The sequence below is a fragment of the Triturus cristatus genome, chromosome 2_1 (assembly GCF_964204655.1).
Source record: "Triturus cristatus chromosome 2_1, aTriCri1.1, whole genome shotgun sequence".
Lineage (NCBI taxonomy): Eukaryota > Metazoa > Chordata > Amphibia > Caudata > Salamandridae > Triturus > Triturus cristatus.
The window spans coordinates 4,281,313-4,306,771 of NC_140581.1; the positions used below are offsets into that span (position 1 = coordinate 4,281,313).

Below are 25,459 nucleotides of genomic sequence, written 5' to 3' on the forward strand. Positions count from 1 at the left end.
TGAAAGAAATACCAAATGCCACTACTTCTAGAAGGGCAGCTGCTCTGCTATGTATTTGGACGCACCGCCAAGTAAATATTGACATAAATAAGTTTACCAAACTGTTTATCGCCTCCAAGCCTCAAGGCATTTTTGTCAAACTGGGGGAAGGAACAGACAATGAGCAAATAACTAGTAGCGCATTGACAGAGGAGGAGATTTTGTTGCTTACTGAGGAAGAAAGGAAAAGACAGAGAGTGGATGCAAATAGTGAATTTAATTCCTGGGTCTCAGATAGAGCCAGCAATGAGAACAGCCACCAAACATTGGGACAAAACATCCAGTCTGCACCTCAATTCTCATCCCCTCCTCCAGCAACTTCAATTTACCCATCACTTTCAGGCCCCTACATACAGCGTGAAAGACCTAACACACCTGCGCAAGCACGGCCTTCACAGCCAAGCTTATCACGTGTACCTTATTTCCACATATCCCTGGAAGGTGATTTCACAAGGGTATCTGACATGCCAACTAGCCCGAGAGAAGGCAGTTTTAGAACACCAGTCCTGCATGGGCACCTATCCTTAGGAGGGGACATGATACGTGCTTTTGAATCCCCAGCACAAACTTCCACTTTTGGTCTGAGGGAAGATTTAGTGCTGAATGCAAAAGAGAGAACAAATGAGGAGGAACACGAGGAGTCGACACACCTGAGGAGGGAGGCTGATGAGTTCCAAGAAGTGAACACTGATAGGGAGGAAATACAGCGCTCCATCAATAAACTCCAGGAAAAGCTAGAGAGGAGGGAACGGCTGATACATGCACGGTCACGCACACGGACCCTAAAGGGAAAGGGCGAGAACTCATATACTGATGACACACTATTGAACACTAAAATAACTGCACCAAAATAGTGTTGGGGGGACAGCCATGCTCAAGCCATGGACCCCCTTGGAGGCAACCCAAATGACTAAGGATGCGCCTGACCCACTGACTGCCAGTGTAATATATCATGAGTGGCTTCATAAAATATGTATTGCCTATACCCCCCCCCCCCCCCCCCCACGAGATGTAGAAATGTTATTAAAAATAGGATATGGGAGCAGATGGTTTTTAGTAAAGAAGTGCGTTCCAAATTCCGCAGGAAAGAGATTGGACCATACTGACTAATAATATGGAGATTGATTAACTGGTTAGAGTCTATCAGGTAATTGGAGGGTAAGAGGAGCATTCCGATACATATAATTTAAACCTATTCGAACTGTGGTGCTACAACACTACACTTGCTGTCAACCAAGTGTGGGTGAATTAAAGAACTGTTACAAGTATGTGAACTTGATGGTGTCGTGCACACTTCACTGGGTGCTGACACCCACGTCTCATATGAGACTACCTCTCAAAACATAGACAATTTACAACCATTGGTTCACCACAATTTATATCAAGATTAAATGATAATGAAAATGAAAATTCATGTACGAATTGTTAAATGAATTTTCATTTTCATTATCATTTAATCTTGATATAAACTGTGGTGAACCAATGGTTGTAAATTGTCTATGTTTTGAGAGGTAGTCTCATATGAGACGTGGGTATCAGCACCCAGTGAAGTGTGCACGACACCATCAAGTTCACATACTTGTAACAGTTCTTAGAGTCTATCAGGGACACAATTAGTGGCCTAGCAGTTAAACATGGTGATTTTTCTCAAGTCACTGCCACGTTGCAGAAGCGAAGTTAAGTCAGTGGCAGATTACATCTTGAGGTACAATGAAGCATGGGATAGCAGTGCTGGGGTACCGCGCACCACAGAGGCCTTTAAGGTATTGGCTACGCAAACCCTTATGAATGGATTGCTAGCTTCTGTGGCCCACAGTTGTAAACTGCGGCACCCTGATTGGTCCACTAAAGGATATCACGAGTTGTGCACGCTTCTCATAACCATGGACAGAGATGGTATTTTTAGGGTCAGGAAGGACACTGCTAAAAATGACAAAGGAATGATGTTGCAGCAAGCACAAAGAGAGGAGGAGCCGGAGGGAATGTTCTATCAGGGGGCCCGGCATAGACAGGAAATGGATAATGGACAAGGATCCCAGAGAAGAGACAAGAGTAGGGATCGGTGTTATACGTGCCGGCGGTATGGGCACTGGGGACGCAATTGTAGAAATAGAGGCAGAAGGAACTGGAATGAGAGAAGTGACCAGCATAATAGCAATGATAGAAACAACAGGAATGAAAGGTTTGACAGAAATGAGATCCAGCCATCGGCACCACCCATGCCCAGAGACCTGAAGCAGACCCAGCACTCCCTGAGGAATCCTTTCCAGGAGCAACATGGATCAGCATAGGACCACGCCGAGAGAGAGATTGGACAAACTGCAGCAACCAGAGCCCAGTGCTTTATGATGAAGGTATCAGACACACCTGAGGAAACAAGTTGGGTCCTGGTAGTGGTGAAACAGTCACTACTATGGCAGTAAATGGAATGATGATGCATGAAGAATTGTCAGAACCCCTACCAGTTTCTGTTGATGACTTCACACCGACCCATCAGTTCCTCCTGTCACCAGATGCACCCATCAACCGTTTTATAGATTTAGCGCTCATTCTCGCTAAGCATAATATAACTATGCGTTGGAAATCGCGGAGGCCCCCAGATACGCTCACATGGCATTCGGAACTGGCGAAATGGGGCGCTGCAGAGAGCGCGGCATTGCACACAGAGGAACTCAGGGGGCTGCGGAAAATACCAATAGCAATGGAATGGGATATAATGTTGGAAGCGATAAAATCTGTAGGCGAAGCCTGAGACCCTACATAGAACATAGAATGCATCAAGGCCCACAGAGAAGGACGACGAGGGTCTTGCATTGTTAGCACAGGAGTAAATGTGTTGTATAAACTAGACACGTAAATTGGGCTGAGTACACCATTGAAAGGTAAAAAGCACATGGCACAGACGTACACAAGTGAGGGGGGGTGGAACGGGAGGGGGGAGTTGGGGAAAGTTTCAAGTACTAAATACTGCATAGACAATATTTATAGCGGGGGCGGATACCCCGGCAGGCCTTGTAACACTTATCCTAGGATACTGAAGAATGTAACTATACAGCGATGGAATTCTACCACACACGAAGTAGGGTGTGATATGTACAGAATAAGGCTGCTACAAATGTATACTATAATGTCTTTGTACCGTGAAATCTCGAAAATCAATAAAAAGTTTTCAAAAAAAAAAAAACAGATGCACCCATCAATTTGCCGGGGAGAGACCTCCTCTGTAAATTGCATGCAACATTATATTTTTCACAAAATGGGATTTACTTACAAGTACCTGAGGACAGGTTAGAATTGGCTAATAGAGCACTTACTGTTTGCAAATTAAGTGAGGACTCTGTGTTATGTGCACCCCTGTCTTGTCTCTCTCTCCAACACGTTACCAATGGACTCCATTACATGGAGATGTTTATGAAAACATGTTTCAAGAACTGTTTAAATACAGCCCTGACATTGAGAGTGAACTGGTCACTCATTTAGTGCAGTTGACACTAGTACCTGGGCCCATACACTGTACTGCAGCACATTTCACAGGAGCAGTGCCTGAAAGGTACGCCTACAGGGCAGACAAACATTTGTGCTGGACAATGGAGTTGCTCGAGCACACATTATATGTATAAAAACAAGGGTGTGCAGTGAGCATTGAACTAGGACCACAGGAAATGAGGTTATTTCAAGCGCCAGATTCTGAACCACGTGTGTCCATAGCTGCAGCACCAGGTTACTACCCTAAGGATTTGGGCCCCACGGTCAAACGCCTTCAGGACTTACCTAGAACTAAGGATTTTACATTTCCTTTAGGAATTGTGTCTGTGTTAGGAGATGGAGAAGGGTGGTGTTGGACGTTGTGTATGAACAGAAAGGACAGGACTGCAGTTTTTGACAAGCTTGAAGGGAATATGGCTTTACAGCTGACTACAAACAAGGTCCTAGATCAAGTGAACTGAGAGGTTTGGGCAAAACACAAAAATGAGTCAGGATTATTGAAAACATGCCCTCCCTATAAAGTGACGCTTAAAGAAAATGCTGAACTACCTTATGTCCGTCAGTACAGACTGTCACCTCAGGCAGAGGAGGGAATAAAACCTGTGATTGAATCTCTCTTGCAACAGGGTATCATTAAAAAGACCTCCAGCCCCTGTAATAGTCCTATCATTCCATTACCCAAGAGCAATACTGGGCAGTATAGGTTCATACAGGACTTACGACAGATAAACAACATTGTGGTTCCCTTAGCACCTGTTGTGCCTGACACCAATACTATATTATCTTCTATACCTGTAGAGGCAGAGTACTTTTCAGTCATTGATCTCTCCTGTGCGCTTTTCAGTATTAGAGTCCATCCAGAGAGCGAGTACCTTTTTGCTTTCACAGAGAAAGATACTCAGAATACTTTCAGAAGACTAGCTCAGGGCTATACTGAGAGTCCCCCACGGTCTATGCACAGGCAGTGAAGAGAGACCTCGACAGCCTACACCTGGAAGGAGGTAGCATCATCTTGCAGTATGCTGATGATCTACTCGTGGCATCTCCATCACTTGAGGCCTGTGAAAAAGACACTGCAGCGCTGCCGAATCACCTCCAGGAGAGAGGACACAAAGCTTCATTGTCAAAATTCCAGTGCTGCCAAAAAGAGGTGACTTACCTGGGCTATGTGGTATCCAAAGGTACACGCCGCATATCACCTGACAGGATAAAAATGATTCAGGGCATGCAGCCTCTGTCCACCAAGAAAGGAATGCTGTCATTCCTGGGGATGATGAACTACTGTCGCCAGTGGATCCCAGAGTACAGATCCTATGATGCCGTCCTGCGACAATGTACACTACAAGATGCTCCCAACAACATTGTATGGACTAATGAACTTGCAGACTATTTTAAGAAACTGAAAGAGACTTTGTGCACTGCGCCAGCCCTGGGGCTGCCTGATTACAAACTGCCCTTCCATCTCTATGTGTCAGAGCAAAATGGCATTGCAAATGGTGTGCTGACACAGCAGCATGGCTCAGGAAAAAGACCTGTGGCATACTACTCTGTGACTTTGCCTGCAACAGTAACTGGGCATCCAGCTTGTTTGAGAGCAGTGGCATCAGCAGCTGTGATGGTAGAGAGGACGGCTCCCATTGTGTTGGACTACCCTTGTATTGTTTATGTGCCACATTCGGGACAGTTGTTGTTGTCATCTGCAGCAACACAACATTTTTCAGCGGCCAGGCAAACAGGTTATGAGGTCACTCTGTTGTCTAACACCAACATCACCATTAAAAGATGCCCACCTGTTCATTTGGCAACATTATTACCTCCACCAGGAGATTTAGAGGAGTCCCCTGACCATGACTGTGTTGAAGTTGTAGAGACATGCACCACACCCAGACCACGCCATTAGGAAACACTGACTATGAGTGGTACACTGATGGTTCCTCCAGTAAATGTAAATGTAGTGCATTTATATAGCGCTCCGCACCCCCCCGAAAGGGTCTCTCAGGCGCTGTGCACATACCGCTGTGGAACCCTTCCTGGCCTTTCCCTGTGAATTGCCCACTCCTGGGCACCCCCAAGGGGAAGCCAGGCATCCTAGCGCTTTTTGGGGCCGTTGTGGAGATTAAGCAAGCTATTGCCCAGAGTTGCAGAGTGGGACCCATGATTGGAATAGGCACCGAGGCGAGAATTATCAGGTCCGGGGAAATTGAGCCCAAGACCCGCCGAGGCGGGAATTGAACCCTGGTCCGGGCCAGACCTCTGCATCAGGGTCTGCCGCTCTAACCATTGAGCCACACTTCTCCACCAGTAGACTAACAGACACAGATTACAGAGCAGGGAATGCTATAACAACAGTAAACACCATAGTTGAAAGTGCAGCCCTCCCCCTGGCACATCTGCCCAGCAAGCCGAGCTGTATGCTGTAACAAGAGCATGCATCCTAGCTGAGGGTAAAAATGTTAACATGTACACTGATTCACGTTATGCCTTTGGAGTTGTTCTTGATTTCGGCCAGCTGTGGCAGTATCGTGGTTTCATAACAGCAGCAGGACAACCCATTCAAAATGGCCCCTCAGTAAAGAATTTGCTACAGGCAATACTACTACCCAACAGAACAGCAGCAATAAAATGTACCTCACTGGCTACTTTCCCTTTTCGCTTTTTGATTCATTCCCCCTTTCTAGCTCAACATGACAGCTCAAGTCAATGCCGTGTGCACCTCCTGATTCCACATCCTACACATGCTGTGAAAGATCTTCGAATGGTTGCCTCAGAACACCAGACAGACCATCACACAAGCACTCATCACCATCAGGCTGAACTACGGCAACACTCTCTACACTGCAATTTCCAAATAACTCCTACACACTCCAGGCCATCCAGAAGACCGTAGCAAGACTCATACTCAACTTCCCATGCCACACGCATATTACACCGTACCTCAAGCAGCTACACTGGCTCCCCACTCACATGCACAACCAATTCAAGCTTCTCACGCACACATACAAAGGCCTACACATCACAGGACCAGATACATGAACAGCTGCATACACTTTCACCAAGCACCAAACACCTCCACTCTGTCTCACTCTCACACATTTGCCGCATCCACACAAAAAAAATTGGAGGTCGCTCATTCTCTTCCATCGACATAGTACCACCTCCCTCAACACATCAGAGCTTTCTTGAGTGCTGCAAAAGCTGAAAACCTGGTCTTCATATAAGCGCCTTAAGGACCACAAACGTGCGCAAGCACATGGATACCCTCTCAGTGATTAGTGCGCTCCTCAAATAAATACAACATAACAAGTCTCATTTCTGTTTTGAAACTCTTTCAAATCTTTATTTTGCCAAATATTGGGCATTAAGTACCCCTAACAATCCACACTCCTCCCCCTTTCTCCTGCTCCTTAAGCCCCCCTCGTGCCCTGCTTATTATATAATGTATTTTCACCACTGTGATTGTTGGGAAATCTGAAGCTAGCACCCCCATATCTCACCGATCAAGCTACGCCTCCTATGACCATTCTATGCTCGTCCTAGGGGTTTAGCGGGCAGCCTCCAGTCATTCCTGCCTTAGCTCCTTGCAGTGCCCCTCTTCTAGGCAGCCTCGTCCTTCTGCAAAGGGGAGCGTCTTTTAGCCCTCCCTCCTCAACAATCAGTCAACTCTTCCCTTGAAGGTCGACCTAGCTAAGTAGAATAAGTGGTCAATACCCCAACCCCAGGGCACAAGGGGTTCTCAGTCTCCTCTGCTGCGGGGCCCAGGTCGGTGGTAGAGGAATCGACACACTGGGAGCTGGCTGCTTCTGCCCCACACTTACACTACATCTGCAGCCAGAGTCTGTGTATTCCACAGTTTCATCTTTGGGACAGAGTTCAGGCAGTTCCTAGGGTTGTGTATTCCTCCCAGACTGGTCCAGACCCTGTTGCAAGGTCAACAAGAAGGTGGGGTGTACTTGAGTATTTTGTCAGGGAACCCCAAATCAAAGGCACAAAAGGAGAGGATGCTCCACTCAATGGCCACTGAGCCTGGTGTGGGTGACGCTTCTGGGAAAATATGAAGCACGCGGGGAGCCCTCTGCGCATGTCTGCCAAATCCTCAGGAAATGGTACTGAATACCTGTGGCCACAGCCGCCTGCAACATATCGACTCCATGGACAGCCATGTTGGATTGTCTGCACACACACGCGTCATGCATGTCACACTTACATGGAGTGAAGGACCCTCACAGGGGGCTGACAGACACATGTAAAACAGGTGGGGCCCACAGGCAACCATCCCTGACAAGGGGTGGGGGCAGGGCCTGCCCAGCCTCTATCATGGTAAGATTCTGCACAGGCCTGGACAGGATTCCCAAGTAGAATCGTCCGGGTTCATTAGGTCTCGCCTGGCGTTGCAGCGCAAAGCGCTGTTCGCTCGGCGAGAGATAATGTGAGAGAGCAGATTTCAGAAGGGGCCTTGAAGCCCCGCCCATCATTTTCATTGGGTTGCGTCAGCGTTTATGCTAAAAGCTGGCTTCCCATTGAAAATGATGCTTTTGGGCCACTGTCCTTTCTCCCTTTCGTCCGGCCCATCTGGACTGGGTCGTCTGCTTCACAGCTGTCGCAAAGCAATTTCTTATCTTTAGGGGGGCCATCTATTACTTGTCTTGTTTTTTTAGCGTGAGAACCTACGTACGACATGAATGCTTCTTACGACGTTGCTGCTACTTTGCAATTTGGCCACTGGGTTGCGCTGCAGGATAAAGTTAGTACCCGGGGACTCCCTCACACTGCTTAAGCCCTTAGAGTTTGTATACACACTATTGTGTTGTGTTTTGAAAGTAAATTACTTTTGCTTTTTAAAAGAAAACACTGACTTGACATTAACTCAGTAATCTCCGTCTGCCATGGATCGCAAGAAAATGTTGCAACAGGAGTATATACAAGTTAACATATTTACTCTGAAATTGGGTAGTTAAACGTGGTGCCTTTAAGTTTCAAGACCTCTCCCAGTGGGTGGGAGGGCGGATGTTTTGGAACAGGTATGGCCTGGAAAGGTGGTTCGTTCCATCGACATACCAGTGAATTTGTGGCTTTCCCCATATTTTCTTTCTCCAAACTCTAGGACAGACACACTCAAGCATCGACTCCTGGTCAAGGTCTGGCATAAATCAGTGATCGACGTGGGAATGAGAGTAAAGTACTACAATATGACTTGTAGAAGCAAATCCACAGTGCACCCAGAGCGTGGCCCCAGCAGGTGACCACGGGAAGGGCTGTTCAAAATGATAACTTCTCCTTATCAGCGTTTTCTGGCAAACTTTTGGGTTCATTAATAAAACGTCGTAAAATGTATACATTAATGTCAAAAATTAGTAGGGCGTGTAAAGTGGTTGGGCGCTAGGCCTGCATACTTTAATCAAGGAGCACACAGACACTGTAATGAGGGTAGTTAACTGGCCTCGAGCACATGCGCTCGAACCCTTTTATTATCAGGGTCACCTGATTGGTGATGCCTGTGGTGGGTGGGAGTTTAGTGTGGGTTACAGCCTTAGAACCACTACAACATATCCAGCCAGATACTACATCCCTCCCAACTTTGGATAAAAGGAAATACATGAAGTCCAACCTGTAAAGAAAACAAATACCCCAAAATATATCACAAGTGGCATTATCTTCAGGCCGCTGGCCCGGCGGTTTTGGATTTCTTGGACCACCATTCTTCGTGACGTTCGGGTACGCCTTGGCAAAATACCTGAGACCGACCTGGTCTGTCAGTGACAATGTCTATGTACACAAGTCCTTCCTCAGGATACTGGGAGCTGTGATGAGATCCACTCTGTGATGTCTATTGTCGTAAGGTTTCTTCCTGGAGGCGACGTGCTTGATGTTGTTCCTGTATCCTGATGGGCAAGCTACTTCCGACTTGCCTCTCTCACTTGGGCTCCTCTCTCACCGGAGACTCCAGGTGTGCTTTCCTGCTGGGCGGCCATGGGACCGCGTGGACCGTGCGGGCTCCGCGTGGGCCGCGCTAAGGTATCGCTTCCGAACTGCCAACGGGACTCACAGCCTAGTGGCTCATGTGTCCACCAAGGGTGATGTTTCCATCTCGGTGTCTTCACCATCAGGAATCTGGTTCCGTGTCTTCCTCCTAGGGTCGCAGGGCAACCAGTCTCTGGCTGTGGCCTCCGTGCATCTTGTGCATGTTGAGGAGCTGCTGCCGAATATCTCTCCCATTCGGACTTCCAATTCACTGGAATTCCGCCGAGGCCCCTTCCCCCTGGATTTTCACTTGACTGCGTGGGCTGTGCAGGCCTTCGTGTAGGCTGCTTCAGAACTCCCAACAGGGCCACGGACTAGTCTTGCTTTATCCCAAGGACTGGATCCTCTAATGTCCGGTTGTACTCTACTTCCGTATGCTGCAGGCTGACAGGGGTGCACAGATGGTTCCTGGGCGGCCTGCCTTCTTGGACTCCGGTTGTCTGGAGTGTGTGGATTCGCTCAGGTGTTGTGCTGCTCCTAGGTGGTGTTGATGACTTCACCATTATTCTTCGCTTAGGCATTAGGCAGCGGTCGGATGTCTCGGGGTGTTCTCTTCTTGTGATGATGCGAGTACTCTGCCCGGTCACTTCGCCTCTTCATCCCCTGCACGCCTGTGTTGGCTGTCTGCCCTGTGGTGCAGTGCCACTGTACCTTCCTCCTTTGTAGGCTGATGTCCTGTCATTCTCTTCTCTTCTTTCTTCATGGCGTCTTGCCACTCACGCTTTGTCTTTTCTTTCCTTCCTTTGCGACGCGGTCTGGTCTTCTCGCATTCTTGCTCATCCTAACCAGGCTTCTCCGTGTCGTGTGCACTCTACATGTTTCTCTCTGGTCTTGTCCCAGCACTAGGACACTGTCTTCTTTTCACTCTGTGACTGGACCGGTTGTCGCAACCTTTTTTCCTTAGATTCCCTTTAACTTCTAGTTACTGTTGTTGAACTTCTCGTCCGTCTCCTTCTGGTCCTCTTCGCGGACCTCTCCTGGGGTCCTTTTCACGGACATCTTCTCTATTTTTCCTATCGGACCTCTTGTCAGGTCTCTTCTTTCTGGCGACCATCTGGCTGGTCGGCTTTTTTTCTCTGGTGACCATCTGGCTGGTCGGCTTCTTTTCCACCTTGCGACCATCTGGCTGGTCGGCTTCTTTCACCTTGCGACCATCTGGCTGGTCGGCTTCTTCCACCTTGCGATCATCGGGCTGGTCGGCTTCTTCCACCTTGCGATCATCGGGCTGGTCGGCTTCTTCCACCTTGCGACCATCTGACTCGTCGGCTTCTTCTCTCTTGTGACCATCGGGCTGGTCGGCTTCTCCCTTTCGCGGGTCTTCTTGCTTCTGGTGGTTCGCGCAACCACCTCTTCTTCTCCGCAATCACGTTGCTGTAGCGCGCTTCTGATGGCGCTCTTCCGTTCACCTCGCTGGGTGCACTTGCTGTGCATTCCTTTCCTTCTTTTATTTCTGGAGCAGTGCCTGCTGTTCTTGCGCTTCTTGAACCACCGTTTGTTTATCTGGTGGTGCTCCTTCTTCCTACTGCTGCAGCGACAACCTGTGGCCACCAGGTACCGCTGCACTCTCTCTCGGTCTCAGTGCTTCTGTTGGTCTGCGCCACCGCTCCGTCGACCTGCAGTGCTTCTGGTGGTCTGCACCACCGCTCCGTCGACCTGCTCCTCATCACTCCTTTTTCGCGCTCGCGACTGCCCTCTTTTTTTTCTGCTGGGGTATCCTTTGCTGTGTCACCCTATCTGCGGGGTACTTGCTTACTGCGCTCTTACGATAGCCCAGCTACGTCGTGGGGCTATCTGTCTTTTGCCATCTTTGCGCGTTCTTCTCTGCCGACGCAGGCGGCTCTCTTCTGGCACTGTGTATCTTGTTCAATGCACCTCCTATTCCTCATGTCAGCCTTTCATTCTCTGACTTTTCACCGAGAGTTGTAGCAGCCTGGAACTGTCTCTGAGCACGCTCAGTGCTCACCAGTCACTGTCCTTGTTTGGCTGCAATTCACACGATCAGCGGGTGCAGTTCCACGAGTTTGCCGCTAGGTGGCAGTGTTGCTTGAACTGTGCCTTTCAGTCTCTGCTGCACTTAAGGTTCTCCATCTCTGTCGATCTGTATTGCTGCGCGGCCTCGTACTTGGGGGATGGCGCTGTCTACATCCACTCTGCAGGGACTCGGGCATCAGCATTGCCATGCTCCCTCAGCTGTTCCCCTGGTGCCTCTCGTCCCGACACAAATGCAGTCCCGGTAGGTGCGCCCTTGAGTTTCTGCTAAGTTCGAGCGTGGCTTAACCGATACCGCCAGCAGTATTACGGTTAGCCCTAGCAGCCTCACCCGCTTCGCTTTTCCTGCCTCTTGCACTGCCTCTGAGCGGTCGCCGGCCACCCGCTGTCCTTGCCTCGCTCTCCCTGCCGACAGCAGCTTCTTAGTTCACACTTGCTTGATTGGCAGTCGGCTATTCATATGCACCGATTTTTGCCCCTCACAGCAGACTTCTTCACGCGGGCTGCTCAGGGGGTGCTGGTGCCGCTCCGGTCAGCTGCGGGCAGCACGCTTTCTACTTTCAGCTCTCACCCTCACCACAGCAGCCTCTTACAGATCAACGCTGCACGGGGTGGGGGTGTGCAAGAGCTGTCGCCGGGCCCTTTGTTTCGTGGCTACCAGACACTGTCCACATTTAAGGCGGGTAGGCTCAGCTTCAGTTGGGGCCTTGGTAGGTAGGTGGCAGATGCATGCCACGGCTCCTTTTTTTCCCACGCCCCGCAGCTCCTCACCTTCAGCCCACACCTCGGGCTTTACTCGGCTTCACGAACTCGGCGACGGCCGGAGTCTCAGCAGTCCGGCCCTGCCTGGTCTTTCATCCGCCCTCCCTACTTCGCCTTTTCGCAGGCAGGACTCATCCGACGCGGGGTGGGCTCTCGCTCGGCTTCCTTCCCATTGGGGGTCACTATGTCGCGGCCGATGCGGGTGGGCTCCGCTCGGCTTGCACTTCACTCTGGGGCACTTCCACGCAGGGGGGGTGGCTAACAGCGGGCCCATGAGGTGCGGGGTGGGATCCCGGTCACCTCGTCTCACACCTGGGGCTCTTTGTGTGTCGTCACGTGCTCGCGGGCACACCAGGTGCGGGGTGGACTCCCGATCACCTTCTTCATCAGCTCACACTTTCCCCACCAGGACCCAGGGAAGTGAAGCCACTGCACACGTGGGATAAGACCCTCCTCGTCACCATTGTAAAGTGGTCGAGCGCTAGGCCTGCATACTTTAATCAAGGAGCACAGAGACACTGGAATTAGGGTAGTTAACTGGCCTCGAGCACGTGCGCTCAGACCCTTTTATTATCAGAGTCACCTTACTGGTGACGCCTGTGGTGGGTGGGTGTTTAGTGTGGGTTACAGCCTTAGAACCACTAGAACGTATCCAGCCGAATACTACAGGGCGGAGGTCAAAAAGAACGTTAAAAGATAACACTGGTGTATTTTTTTTAGAAACGGATTTATAAATAGAAAGGCTGTTCCGTCGCCCCAGGTCCTGCCGAAAGGCACAATAAACCAGTATCACTCAAGGCTTTTTCGTCTGATAAAAGGTGCCTTTTCTGGTCTGTGGCTCAGCCCTGCAGTTTTTTCCCTGTCCTCAGACGAAACCAAGGAGGCATGCACACTCCGGCTGTAAAGCACCGTCTCTGCCCAAGGTCACCGGTAGTCCTCAATGCTGGCTTGATAAGGTGTGAGATGGCCAAGCTCCATAAACCAGACACTTTAAAAGGAAGAGATGTGAGCTGGCATCCAAGCAGCCCCTCTACCCTCTCCGCACCTCTGGGGCGTGGCGCAGGGGGCCCCATTCCTCACAACCAATGTATATTTGTGGAATATGGGAGACTCAGGGGCCCCTCTTCACATTCTGTATGGGGGCCCCATCATTTAACGTTACTCCACTGGGTCGACTGTGGCACTGTAATAAGGGTGCCATTTATGTGGATAAATAGCCTGATAATGACCGTCGCCCATCACCATCTCAGTCTTATTTAGCATATTATAACATAATATAGTGATGTGAAGGCCTGCCTAGTAAGAATAAGCTACGAAGTAGGGCTTGATTATTTCTCTTTCAGATTCTGACTTTATCTTGCTTAACGGCAGTGCTTGCTATTGGCTTTGGCCTGATCTTATGTCATCTTGAATACTAATTTTGCTCTTTTGCGTGAATAGAGACTTATGCTTGAGTGACTCCATTTTCTGAGCTGTCGCCATTTTCTGGGCTTCACTAGGTGAGAGGGCATGTTTTCCTTTTCACTTGTTTTTCGCACTTTACTGACCAGAAATAACTGGATCTTGTCAGAGGAATGTGCTCGCTCTGCTCTGAAGCCATAGCAGACGCCTGGCCAGCTGAAGCTGTGGCCTCGGTGCGGAGTGGTACGGACTCTGATGGGAAAAGGGGGCGAGGCTCACCAGGAGCTTCGTCTTACGTCTCCACTTGTACTAAAGGAGGTGTCTGGGTTCTGTTCGGTGGAAGTTCATCACAGGGCAGACGTGCAGCTGTGGCGGTGGGGCGTATAGTGTCACTACTGTCTCCTGTTTCGGCCGTAGAACCGGACTCCCCTTTGGCGAAGTGGAAACGGGATGGACAGACCGTTGGTGAGGTGTTTCACTAATTTCTAGTTTTCCTACTGTTCTTGCTTACTATAACTTTATTTTCAGGTTCCATACATTTATATGCATATATATATTTCTACATATATGTTTGCCTTGATTGTGTTTCAATCATACTGTTGATATGTTAGAGTCTGCTATGATAGGTGCATTTGGCTTACCGTGTGGTGCTATTTACTAATAAATACATCCCAGATATACCAATTCGTCTTTTCCTTGTAGCAGGAGGTGTGGACTCTTCTTGGCCAAGTATTCTGTTGTAGAAGGATGGGTGAATTCCCTTCTAGCAGGTAATTGTGTTATAGAAAGTTGTTCTACTCCTGGCAAGTGATGTGCAAAGTATATCTCGCTCTAGAGAAGTGTTGTGTGCGTTACCTTGGTCTAGAGGAGACTCATGTGATATTGTTTTCTTGCCTTGCTGTGACAGTGCGGGACATGAAGAGGACTATAACGATAAGGAGTGGTGGACTCCCAGACCGGTCTCATCTCCTCTTGTAACCCCTCAGCAGGAGGACTGGTTCCCCTTCATGGACCAACAGCAAGGATCGAGACCAGAAGGTGCAGGTCCCTTTAAGTGGAGCGAAGGCTACGAGACGCTGTACCCGCCCTCCTATGACGTCACCGAGTGGGAGCAGCCAAAACAGGAAGAACCGCACAGTGAGGCGAACGGCGTTTCCAGGAGGAGTGTTGGAGCGGAGCGGAGTGAACGAGGACGAGGAGAGGAGCGGAACGAACAAGGACCAGGAGAGGAGCGGAGCGAAGAAAGAGTTAGCGAGACGAACTTCGGACGGCCAGGAGGCCCAGGACACCGCGCTTCGCCCAGCCGCGTTCCCAGGGGAGGAGCGTGGCTCGGTCAGGTACGTGACCGAGTAGCGGGCTGGTTAGGTAAAGAAGGCAGACCGCCGGTGTAGGAGAGGTGTTTCCCGTGTTCCCTTCCCTTAGTCAGCACTGGAATAGGCACAGCGTGAGGGGAAAAGGGGTCAAAGCACTGGTGGTAGTCTTTCCTCACACCCGGTCCCGGAGTTAGGGAACGAACCTAGTAACACGGTCCCCTGACATAGCCTTTTGTCTCTTTGTTTCCTTCCGGCTGGGAGATCGCCTTGCTCCGGGGAGATACTGCGCACGTACCGCCTGCTGTCTGGACGGAATAGGAAAGAAGAGGAGAGAAGAGAGAGTAACAACATCGAGAGCCTAAAGAACTGAAAAATCATCTCGGACACTGGCTGACCGTGTATCTAGAAAGCATTACTTGGCAATAAAACCCCGTTTAAAACAACGTTGTGTCCCGCCTGTCCCTGACACTCCGTCACACTTGCCTTTGGGGGAGTGTTGAAAGTTTGCCCACCTTAGCAAGTGCTGTGTATATGTTATATTCCATCAGTGTGGAACTGATATTCTCTCCCTGGGAAAGTGACGGGACACACCTTGGTCCAGGGGAGATCTGAGACCTTTCATTACAGGCGCCCTGAGGCCTCTTGTTTCTAAAAGGGCACTGGCGTTTCACCCAACAAACGCCCCGCTCTGCGCCAATCACCCAATTTTGCATGTGGCTTAAAATTAAAATAAGCGGACTCTAAAAAACCCAGAGTCGGCTGCAGATCACAGCAGTCCCATCAGTGCCACCAAGTACTCTTCCAGTCACCAGCAGCATCCGTCATCTGGTCTCAGCAGCACACCTCGTTCCCTATGTTCATAAACGAAGCACCTCATGTTTGGGGGGCTCCAGCTACAATACAAATGGTTTTTGCAAAGTGCTCTGCGGCGCTTAGTGATCTGAGCAGCGCTACCTGGAATATCTTAAAAGAAGAAACAACCAGGCGCATGTATGTCTGCGGAATGTGTATAGTGCAAACCTAGCCAAGGTTAGCTTAGAGCTGCTCAAGGTCACAGGCAAGGTCACGGGCAACACGTGATTCAGATGTAGCTGCTCTGTGGACTGTAACAAGTGATTAAGAGGTAGATGGTCTGTGGGCTGTAACAAGTGATTGAGAGGTAGGTAGATGGTCTGTGGGCTGTAACAAGTGATTAAGAAGTAGATGGTCTGTGGACTGTAACAAGTGATTTATAGGTAGATGGTCTGTGGACTGTAACAAGTGATTAAGAGGTAGGTAGATGGTCTGTGGACTGTAACAAGTGATTAAAAGGTAGATGGTCTGTGGGCCGTAACAAGTGATTAAGAGGTGGATGGTCTGTGGGCTGTAACAAGTGATTAAGAGGTAGGTAGATGGTCTGTGAGCTGTAACAAGTGATTAAAAGGTAGATGGTCTGTGGGCTTTAATAAGTGATTAAGAGGTAGATGGTCTGTAACAAGTGATTAAGAGGTAGATGGTCTGTGGGCTGTAACAAGTGATTAAGAGGTAGATGGTCTGTGGGCTGTAACAAGTGATTAAGAGGTAGGTAGATGGTCTGTGGACTGTAACAAGTGATTAAAAGGTAGATGGTCTGTGGACTGTAACAAGTGATTTATAGGTAGATGGTCTGTGGACTGTAACAAGAGATTAAGAGGTAGGTAGATGGTCTGTGGACTGTAACAAGTGATTAAAAGGTAGATGGTCTGTGGGCCGTAATAAGTGATTAAGAGGTGGATGGTCTGTGGGCTGTAACAAGTGATTAAGAGGTAGATGGTCTGTGGGCCGTAACAAGTGATTAAGAGGTAGGTAGATGGTCTGTGAGCTGTAACAAGTGATTAAAAGGTAGATGGTCTGTGGGCTGTAACAAGTGATTAAGAGATAGATGGTCTGTAACAAGTGATTAAGAGGTAGATGGTCTGTGGGCTGTAACAAGTGATTAAGAGGTAGATGGTCTGTGGGCCGTAACAAGTGATTAAGAGGTAGGTAGATGGTCTGTGAGCTGTAACAAGTGATTAAAAGGTAGATGGTCTGTGGGCTTTAACAAGTGATTAAGAGGTAGATGGTCTGTGGGCTGTAACAAGTGATTAAGAGGTAGGTAGATGGTCTGTGAGCTGTAACAAGTGATTAAAAGGTAGATGGTCTGTGGGCTTTAACAAGTGATTAAGAGGTAGATGGTCTGTGGGCTGTAACAAGTGATTAAGAGGTAGATGGTCTGTGGGCCGTAACAAGTGATTAAGAGGTAGGTAGATGGTCTGTGAGCTGTAACAAGTGATTAAAAGGTAGATGGTCTGTGGGCTGTAACAAGTGATTAAGAGGTAGATGGTCTGTAACAAGTGATTAAGAGGTAGATGGTCTGTGGGCTATAACAAGTGATTAAGAGGTAGATGGTCTGTGGGCCGTAACAAGTGATTAAGAGGTAGGTAGATGGTCTGTGAGCTGTAACAAGTGATTAAAAGGTAGATGGTCTGTGGGCTTTAACAAGTGATTAAGAGGTAGATGGTCTGTGGGCTGTAACAAGTGATTAAGAGGTAGATGGTCTGTGGGCTGTAACAAGTGATTAAGAGGAAGATGGTCTGTGGGCCGTAACAAGTGATTAAGAGGTAGGTAGATGGTCTGTGAGCTGTAACAAGTGATTAAAAGGTAGATGATCTGTGGGCTTTAACAAGTGATTAAGAGGTAGATGGTCTGTGGGCCGTAACAAGTGATTAAGAGGTAGGTAGATGGTCTGTGGGCTGTAACAAGTGATTAAGAGGTAGATGGTCTGTGGGCTGTAACAAGTGATTTAGAGGTAGATGGTCTGTAACAAGTGATTAAGAGGTAGATGGTCTGTGGGCTGTAACAAGTGATTAAGAGGTAGATGGTCTGTGGGCTGTTTCAAGAGATTAAGAGGTAGATGGTCTGTAACAAGTGATTAAGAGGTAGATGGTCTGTGGTCTGTAACAAGTGATTAAGAGGTAGTAGATGGTCTGTGGGCTGTAACAAGTGATTAAGAGATAGATGGTCTGTGGGCTGTAACAAGTGATTAAGAGGTAGATGGTCTGTGGGCTGTAACAAGTGATTAAGAGGTAGGTAGATGGTCTGTGGGCTGTTACAAGTGATTAAGAGGTAGATGGTCTGTGGGCTGTAACAAGTGATTGAGAGGTAGGTAGATGGTCTGTGGGCTGTAACAAGTGATTAAGAAGTAGATGGTCTGGGGGCTGTAACAGGTGGTTAAGAGGTAGATGGTCTGTGGGCTGTAAAAAGTGATTGAGAGGTAGGTAGATGGTCTGTGGGCTGTTACAAGTGATTAAGAGGTAGATGGTCTGTGGGCTGTAACAAGGGATTGAGAGGTAGGTAGATGGTCTGTGAGCTGTAACAAGTGATTAAGAGGTAGATGGTCTGTGGGCTGTTACAAGTGATTAAGAGGTAGATGGTCTGTGGGCTGTAACAAGGGATTGAGAGGTAGGTAGATGGTCTGTGAGCTGTAACAAGTGATTAATAGGTAGATGGTCTGTGGGTGTAACAAGTGATTAAGAGCTAGGTAGATGGTCTGTGGGCTGTAACAGGTCATTAAGAGGTAGATGGTCTGTGGGCTGTAACAAGTGATTAAGAGGTAGATGGGCTGTGGGCCGTAACAAGTGATTGAGAGGTAGATGGGCTGTGGGCTGTAACAAGTGATTAAGAGGTAGATGGTCTCTGGGCTGTAACAAGTGATTAAGAGCTAGTTAGATGGTCTGTGGGCTGTTACAAGTGATTAAGAGGTAGATGGTCTGTGGGCTGTAACAAATGATTGAGAGGTAGGTAGATGGTCTCTGGGCTGTAACAAGTGATTAAGAAGTAGATGGTCTGTGGGCTGTAACAAGTGGTTAAGAGGTAGATGGTCTGTGGGCTGTAACAAGTGATTGAGAGGTAGGTAGATGGTCTGTGGGCTGTTACAAGTGATTAAGAGGTAGATGGTCTGTGGGTCATAACAAGTGATTAATAGGTAGATGGTCTGTGGGTGTAACAAGTGATTAAGAGCTAGGTAGATGATCTGTGGGCTGTAACAAGTGATTGAGAGGTAGATGGTCTGTGGGCTGTAACAGGTCTTCAAGAGGTAGATGGTCTGTGGGCTGTAACAAGTGATTAAGAGGTAGATGGTCTGTGGGCTGTAACAAGTGATTGAGAGGTAGATGGGCTGTGGGCTGTAACAAGTAATTAAGAGGTAGATGGTCTGTGGGCTGTAACAAGTGATTAAGAGGTAGATGGTCTGTGGGCTGTAACAAGTGATTGAGAGGTAGGTAGATGGTCTGTGGGCTGTAACAAGTGATTAAGAAGTAGATGGTCTGTGGGCTGTAGCAAGTGGTTAAGAGGTAGATGGTCTGTGGGCTGTAACAAGTGATTGAGAGGTAGGTAGATGGTCTGTGGGCTGTTACAAGTGATTAAGAGGTAGATGTCAGTGGGCTGTAACACGGGATTGAGAGGTAGGTAGGTGGTCTGTGAGCTGTAACAAGTGATTAAGAGGTAGGTAGATGGTCTGTGGACTGTAACAAGTGATTAAGAGGTAGATGGTCTGTGGGCCGTAACAAGTGATTAAGAGGTAGATGGTCTGTGGGCTGTAGCAAGTGATTAAGAGGTAGATGGTCTGTGGGCTGTAACAAGTGATTAAGAGGTAGATGGTCTGTGGGCTGTAACAAGTGATTAAGAGGTAGATGGTCTGTGGGCCGTAACAAGTGATTAAGAGGTAGGTAGATGATCTGTGAGCTGTAACAAGTGATTAAAAGGTAGATGGTCTGTGGGCTTTAACAAGTGATTAAGAGGTAGATGGTCTGTGGGCTGTAACAAGTGATTAAGAGGTAGATGGTCTGTGGGCTGTAACAAGTGATTAAGAGGTAGATGGTCTGTGGGCCGTAACAAGTGATTAAGAGGTAGGTAGATGGTCTGTGAGCTGTAACAAGTGATTAGAAGGTAGATGGTCTGTGGGCTTTAACAAGTGATTAAGAGGTAGATGGTCTGTGGGCCGTAACAAGTGATTAAGAGGTAGGTAGATGGTCTGTGGGCTGTAACAAGTGATTAAAAGGTAGATGGTCTGTGGGCTGTAACAAGTGATTTAGAGGTAGATGGTCTGTAACAAGTGATTAAGAGGTAGATGGTCTGTGGGCTGTAACATGTGATTAAGAGGTAGATGGTCTGTGGGCTGTTTCAAGAGATTAAGAGATAGATGGTCTGTAACAAGTGATTAAGAGGTAGATGGTCTGTGGTCTGTAACAAGTGATTAAGAGGTAGTAGATGGTCTGTGGGCTGTAACAAGCGATTAAGAGATAGAGGGTCTGTGGGCTGTAACAAGTGATTAAGAGGTAGATGGTCTGTGGGCTGTAACACGTGATTAAGAGGTAGGTAGATGGTCTGTGGGCTGTTACAAGTGATTAAGAGGTAGATGGTCTGTGGGCTGTAACAAAGTGATTGAGAGGTAGGTAGATGGTCTGTGGGCTGTAACAAGTGATTAAGAAGTAGATGGTCTGGGGGCTGTAACAAGTGGTTAAGAGGTAGATGGTCTGTGGGCTGTAACAAGTGATTGAGAGGTAGGTAGATGGTCTGTGGGCTGTTACAAGTGATTAAGAGGTAGATGGTCTGTGGGCTGTAACAAGGGATTGAGAGGTAGGTAGATGGTCTGTGAGCTGTAACAAGTGATTAAGAAGTAGATGGTCTGTGGGCTGTAACAAGTGGTTAAGAGGTAGATGGTCTGTGGGCTGTAACAAGTGATTAAGAGATAGATGGCCTGTGGGCTGTAACAAGTGATTAAGAGGTAGATGGTCTGTGGGCTGTAACAAGTGATTAAGAGGTAGGTAGATGCTCTGTGGGCTGTAACAAGTGATTAAGAGGTAGATAGTCTGTGGGCTGTAACAAATGATTGAGAGGTAGGTAGATGGTCTCTGGGCTGTAACAAGTGATTAAGAAGTAGATGGTCTGTGGGCTGTAACAAGTGGTTAAGAGGTAGATGGTCTGTGGGCTGTAACAAGTGATTGAGAGGTAGGTAGATGGTCTGTGGGCTGTTACAAGTGATTAAGAGGTAGATGGTCTGTGGGTCATAACAAGTGATTAATAGGTAGATGGTCTGTGGGTGTAACAAGTGATTAAGAGCTAGGTAGATGATCTGTGGGCTGTAACAAGTGATTGAGAGGTAGATGGTCTGTGGGCTGTAACAGGTCATTAAGAGGTAGATGGTCTGTGGGCTGTAACAAGTGATTAAGAGGTAGATGGTCTGTGGGCTGTAACAAGTGATTGAGAGGTAGATGGGCTGTGGGCTGTAACAAGTAATTAAGAGTTAGACGGTCTGTGGGCTGTAACAAATGTTTAAGAGGTAGATGGTCTGTGGGCTGTAACAAGTGATTAAGAGGTAGATGTCAGTGGGCTGTAACACGGGATTGAGAGGTAGGTAGGTGGTCTGTGAGCTGTAACAAGTGATTAAGAGGTAGGTAGATGGTCTGTGGACTGTAACAAGTGATTAAGAGGTAGATGGTCTGTGGGCCGTAACAAGTGATTAAGAGGTAGATGGTCTGTGGGCTGTAGCAAGTGATTAAGAGGTAGATGGTCTGTGGGCTGTAACAAATGATTGAGAGGTAGGTAGATGGTCTCTGGGCTGTAACAAGTGATTAAGAAGTAGATGGTCTGTGGGCTGTAACAAGTGGTTAAGAGGTAGATGGTCTGTGGGCTGTAACAGGTCATTAAGAGGTAGATGGTCTGTGGGCTGTAACAAGTGATTAAGAGGTAGATGGTCTGTGGGCTGTAACAAGTGATTGAGAGGTAGATGGGCTGTGGGCTGTAACAAGTAATTAAGAGTTAGACGGTCTGTGGGCTGTAACAAATGTTTAAGAGGTAGATGGTCTGTGGGCTGTAACAAGTGATTAAGAGGTAGATGGTCTGTGGGCTGTAACAAGTGATTGAGAGGTAGGTAGATGGTCTGTGGGCTGTAACAAGTGATTAAGAAGTAGATGGTCTGTGGGCTGTAGCAAGTGGTTAAGAGGTAGATGGTCTGTGGGCTGTAACAAGTGATTGAGAGGTAGGTAGATGGTCTGTGGGCTGTTACAAGTGATTAAGAGGTAGATGTCAGTGGGCTGTAACACTGGATTGAGAGGTAGGTAGGTGGTCTGTGAGCTGTAACAAGTGATTAAGAGGTAGGTAGATGGTCTGTGGACTGTAACAAGTGATTAAGAGGTAGATGGTCTGTGGGCCGTAACAAGTGATTAAGAGGTAGATGGTCTGTGGGCTGTAGCAAGTGATTAAGAGGTAGATGGTCCGTGGGCTGTAACAAGTGATTAAGAGGTAGATGGTCTGTGGGCTGTAACAAGTGATTAAGAGGTAGATGGTCTGTGGGCCGTAACAAGTGATTAAGAGGTAGGTAGATGATCTGTGAGCTGTAACAAGTGATTAAAAGGTAGATGGTCTGTGGGCTTTAACAAGTGATTAAGAGGTAGATGGTCTGTGGGCTGTAACAAGTGATTAAGAGGTAGATGGTCTGTGGGCTGTAACAAGTGATTAAGAGGTAGATGGTCTGTGGGCCGTAACAAGTGATTAAGAGGTAGGTAGATGATCTGTGAGCTGTAACAAGTGATTAAAAGGTAGATGGTCTGTGGGCTTTAACAAGTGATTAAGAGGTAGATGGTCTGTGGGCTGTAACAAGTGATTAAGAGGTAGATGGTCTGTGGGCTGTAGCAAGTGATTAAGAGGTAGATGGTCTGTGGGCTGTAACAAGTGATTAAGAGGTAGATGGTCTGTGGGCTGTAACAAGTGATTAAGAGGTAGATGGTCTGTGGGCCGTAACAAGTGATTAAGAGGTAGGTAGATGATCTGTGAGCTGTAACAAGTGATTAAAAGGTAGATGGTCTGTGGGCTTTAACAAGTGATTAAGAGGTAGATGGTCTGTGGGCTGTAACAAGTGATTAAGAGGTAGATGGTCTGTGGGCTGTAACAAGTGATTAAGAGGTAGATGGTCTGTGGGCCGTAACAAGTGATTAAGAGGTAGGTAGATGGTCTGTGAGCTGTAACAAGTGATTAGAAGGTAGATGGTCTGTGGGCTTTAACAAGTGATTAAGAGGTAGATGGTCTGTGGGCCGTAACAAGTGATTAAGAGGTAGGTAGATGGTCTGTGGGCTGTAACAAGTGATTAAAAGGTAGATGGTCTGTGGGCTGTAACAAGTGATTTAGAGGTAGATGGTCTGTAACAAGTGATTAAGAGGTAGATGGTCTGTGGGCTGTAACATGTGATTAAGAGGTAGATGGTCTGTGGGCTGTTTCAAGAGATTAAGAGGTTGATGGTCTGTAACAAGTGATTAAGAGGTAGATGGTCTGTGGTCTGTAACAAGTGATTAAGAGGTAGTAGATGGTCTGTGGGCTGTAACAAGTGATTAAGAGATAGAGGGTCTGTGGGCTGTAACAAGTGATTAAGAGGTAGATGGTCTGTGGGCTGTAACACGTGATTAAGAGGTAGGTAGATGGTCTGTGGGCTGTTACAAGTGATTAAGAGGTAGATGGTCTGTGGGCTGTAACAAAGTGAATGAGAGGTAGGTAGATGGTCTGTGGGCTGTAACAAGTGATTAAGAAGTAGATGGTCTGGGGGCTGTAACAAGTGGTTAAGAGGTAGATGGTCTGTGGGCTGTAACAAGTGATTGAGTGGTAGGTAGATGGTCTGTGGGCTGTTACAAGTGATTAAGAGGTAGATGGTCTGTGGGCTGTAACAAGGGATTGAGAGGTAGGTAGATGGTCTGTGAGCTGTAACAAGTGATTAAGAGGTAGATGGTCTGTGGGCTGTTACAAGTGATTAAGAGGTATATGGTCTGTGGGTCATAACAAGTGATTAATAGGTAGATGGTCTGTGGGTGTAACAAGTGATTAAGAGCTAGGTAGATGGTCTGTGGGCTGTAACAAGTGATTGAGAGGTAGATGGTCTGTGGGCTGTAACAGGTCATTAAGAGGTAGATGGTCTGTGGGCTGTAACAAGTGATTAAGAGGTAGATGGGCTGTGTGCTGTAACAAGTGATTGAGAGGTAGATGGGCTGTGGGCTGTAACAAGTAATTAAGAGTTAGATGGTCTGTGGGCTGTAACAAATGTTTAAGAGGTAGATGGTCTGTGGGCTGTAACAAGTGATTAAGAGGTAGATGGTCTGTGGGCTCTAACAAGTGATTGAGAGGTAGGTAGATGGTCTGTGGGCTGTAACAAGTGATTAAGAAGTAGATGGTGTGTGGGCTGTAGCAAGTGGTTAAGAGGTAGATGGTCTGTGGGCTGTAACAAGTGAATGAGAGGTAGGTAGATGGTCTGTGGGCTGTTACAAGTGATTAAGAGGTAGATGTCAGTGGGCTGTAACTCGGGATTGAGAGGTAGGTAGGTGGTCTGTGAGCTGTAACAAGTGATTAAGAGGTAGATGGTCTGTGGGCTGTTACAAGTGATTAAGAGGTAGATGGTCTGTGGGTCATAACAAGTGATTAATAGGTAGATGGTCTGTGGGTGTAACAAGTGATTAAGAGCTAGGTAGATGGTCTGTGGGCTGTAACAAGTGATTGAGAGGTAGACGGTCTGTGGCCTGTAACAGGTCATTAAGAGGTAGATGGTCTGTGGGCTGTAACAAGTGATTAAGAGGTAGATGGGCTGTGGGCTGTAACAAGTGATTAAGAGGTAGATGGTCTCTGGGCTGTAACAAGTGATTAAGAGCTAGGTAGATGGTCTGTGGGCTGTTACAAGCGATTAAGAGATAGATTGTCTGTGGGCTGTAGTAAGTGATTAAGAGGTAGGTAGATGGTCTGTGGGCTGTAACAAGTGATTAAGAGGTAGATGGTCTGTGGGCTGTAACAAGTGATTAAGAGGTAGGTAGATGGTCTGTGGGCTGTTACAAGTGATTAAGAGGTAGATGGTCTGTGGGCTGTAACAAGTGATTTAGAGGTAGATGGTCTGTAACAAGTGATTAAGAGGTAGATGGTCTGTGGGCTGTAACAAGTGATTAAGAGGTAGATGGTCTGTGGGCTGTTTCAAGAGATTAAGAGGTAGATGGTCTGTAACAAGTGATTAAGAGGTAGATGGTCTGTGGTCTGTAACAAGTGATTAAGAGGTAGTAGATGGTCTGTGGGCTGTAACAAGTGATTAAGAGATAGATGGCCTGTGGGCTGTAACAAGTGATTAAGAGGTAGATGGTCTGTGGGCTGTAACAAGTGATTAAGAGGTAGGTAGATGGTCTGTGGGCTGTAGCAAGTGGTTAAGAGGTAGATGGTCTGTGGGCTGTAACAAGTGATTGAGAGGTAGGTAGATGGTCTGTGGGCTGTAACAAGTGATTAAGAGGTAGATGGTCTGTGGGCTGTAACAAGTGATTGAGAGGTAGGTAGATGGTCTGTGGGCTGTAACAAGTGATTAAGAAGTAGATGGTCTGTGGGCTGTAACAAGTGGTTAAGAGGTAGATGGTCTGTGGGCTGTAACAAGTGATTGAGAG

At 47.6% G+C, this 25,459-nt stretch overlaps 1 long non-coding RNA gene across 1 annotated transcript; it reads left to right on the forward strand.

Moving 5' to 3' along the window:
* Positions 1–11,610: 11,610 nt before the first annotated feature.
* Positions 11,611–15,451, forward strand: LOC146863588 (uncharacterized). Its single transcript, XR_014969034.1, has 2 exons — positions 11,611–11,776; positions 14,603–15,451. It is a non-coding gene; the product is annotated as an uncharacterized LOC146863588 (long non-coding RNA).
* The last annotated feature ends 10,008 nt before the right edge of the window (positions 15,452–25,459 follow it).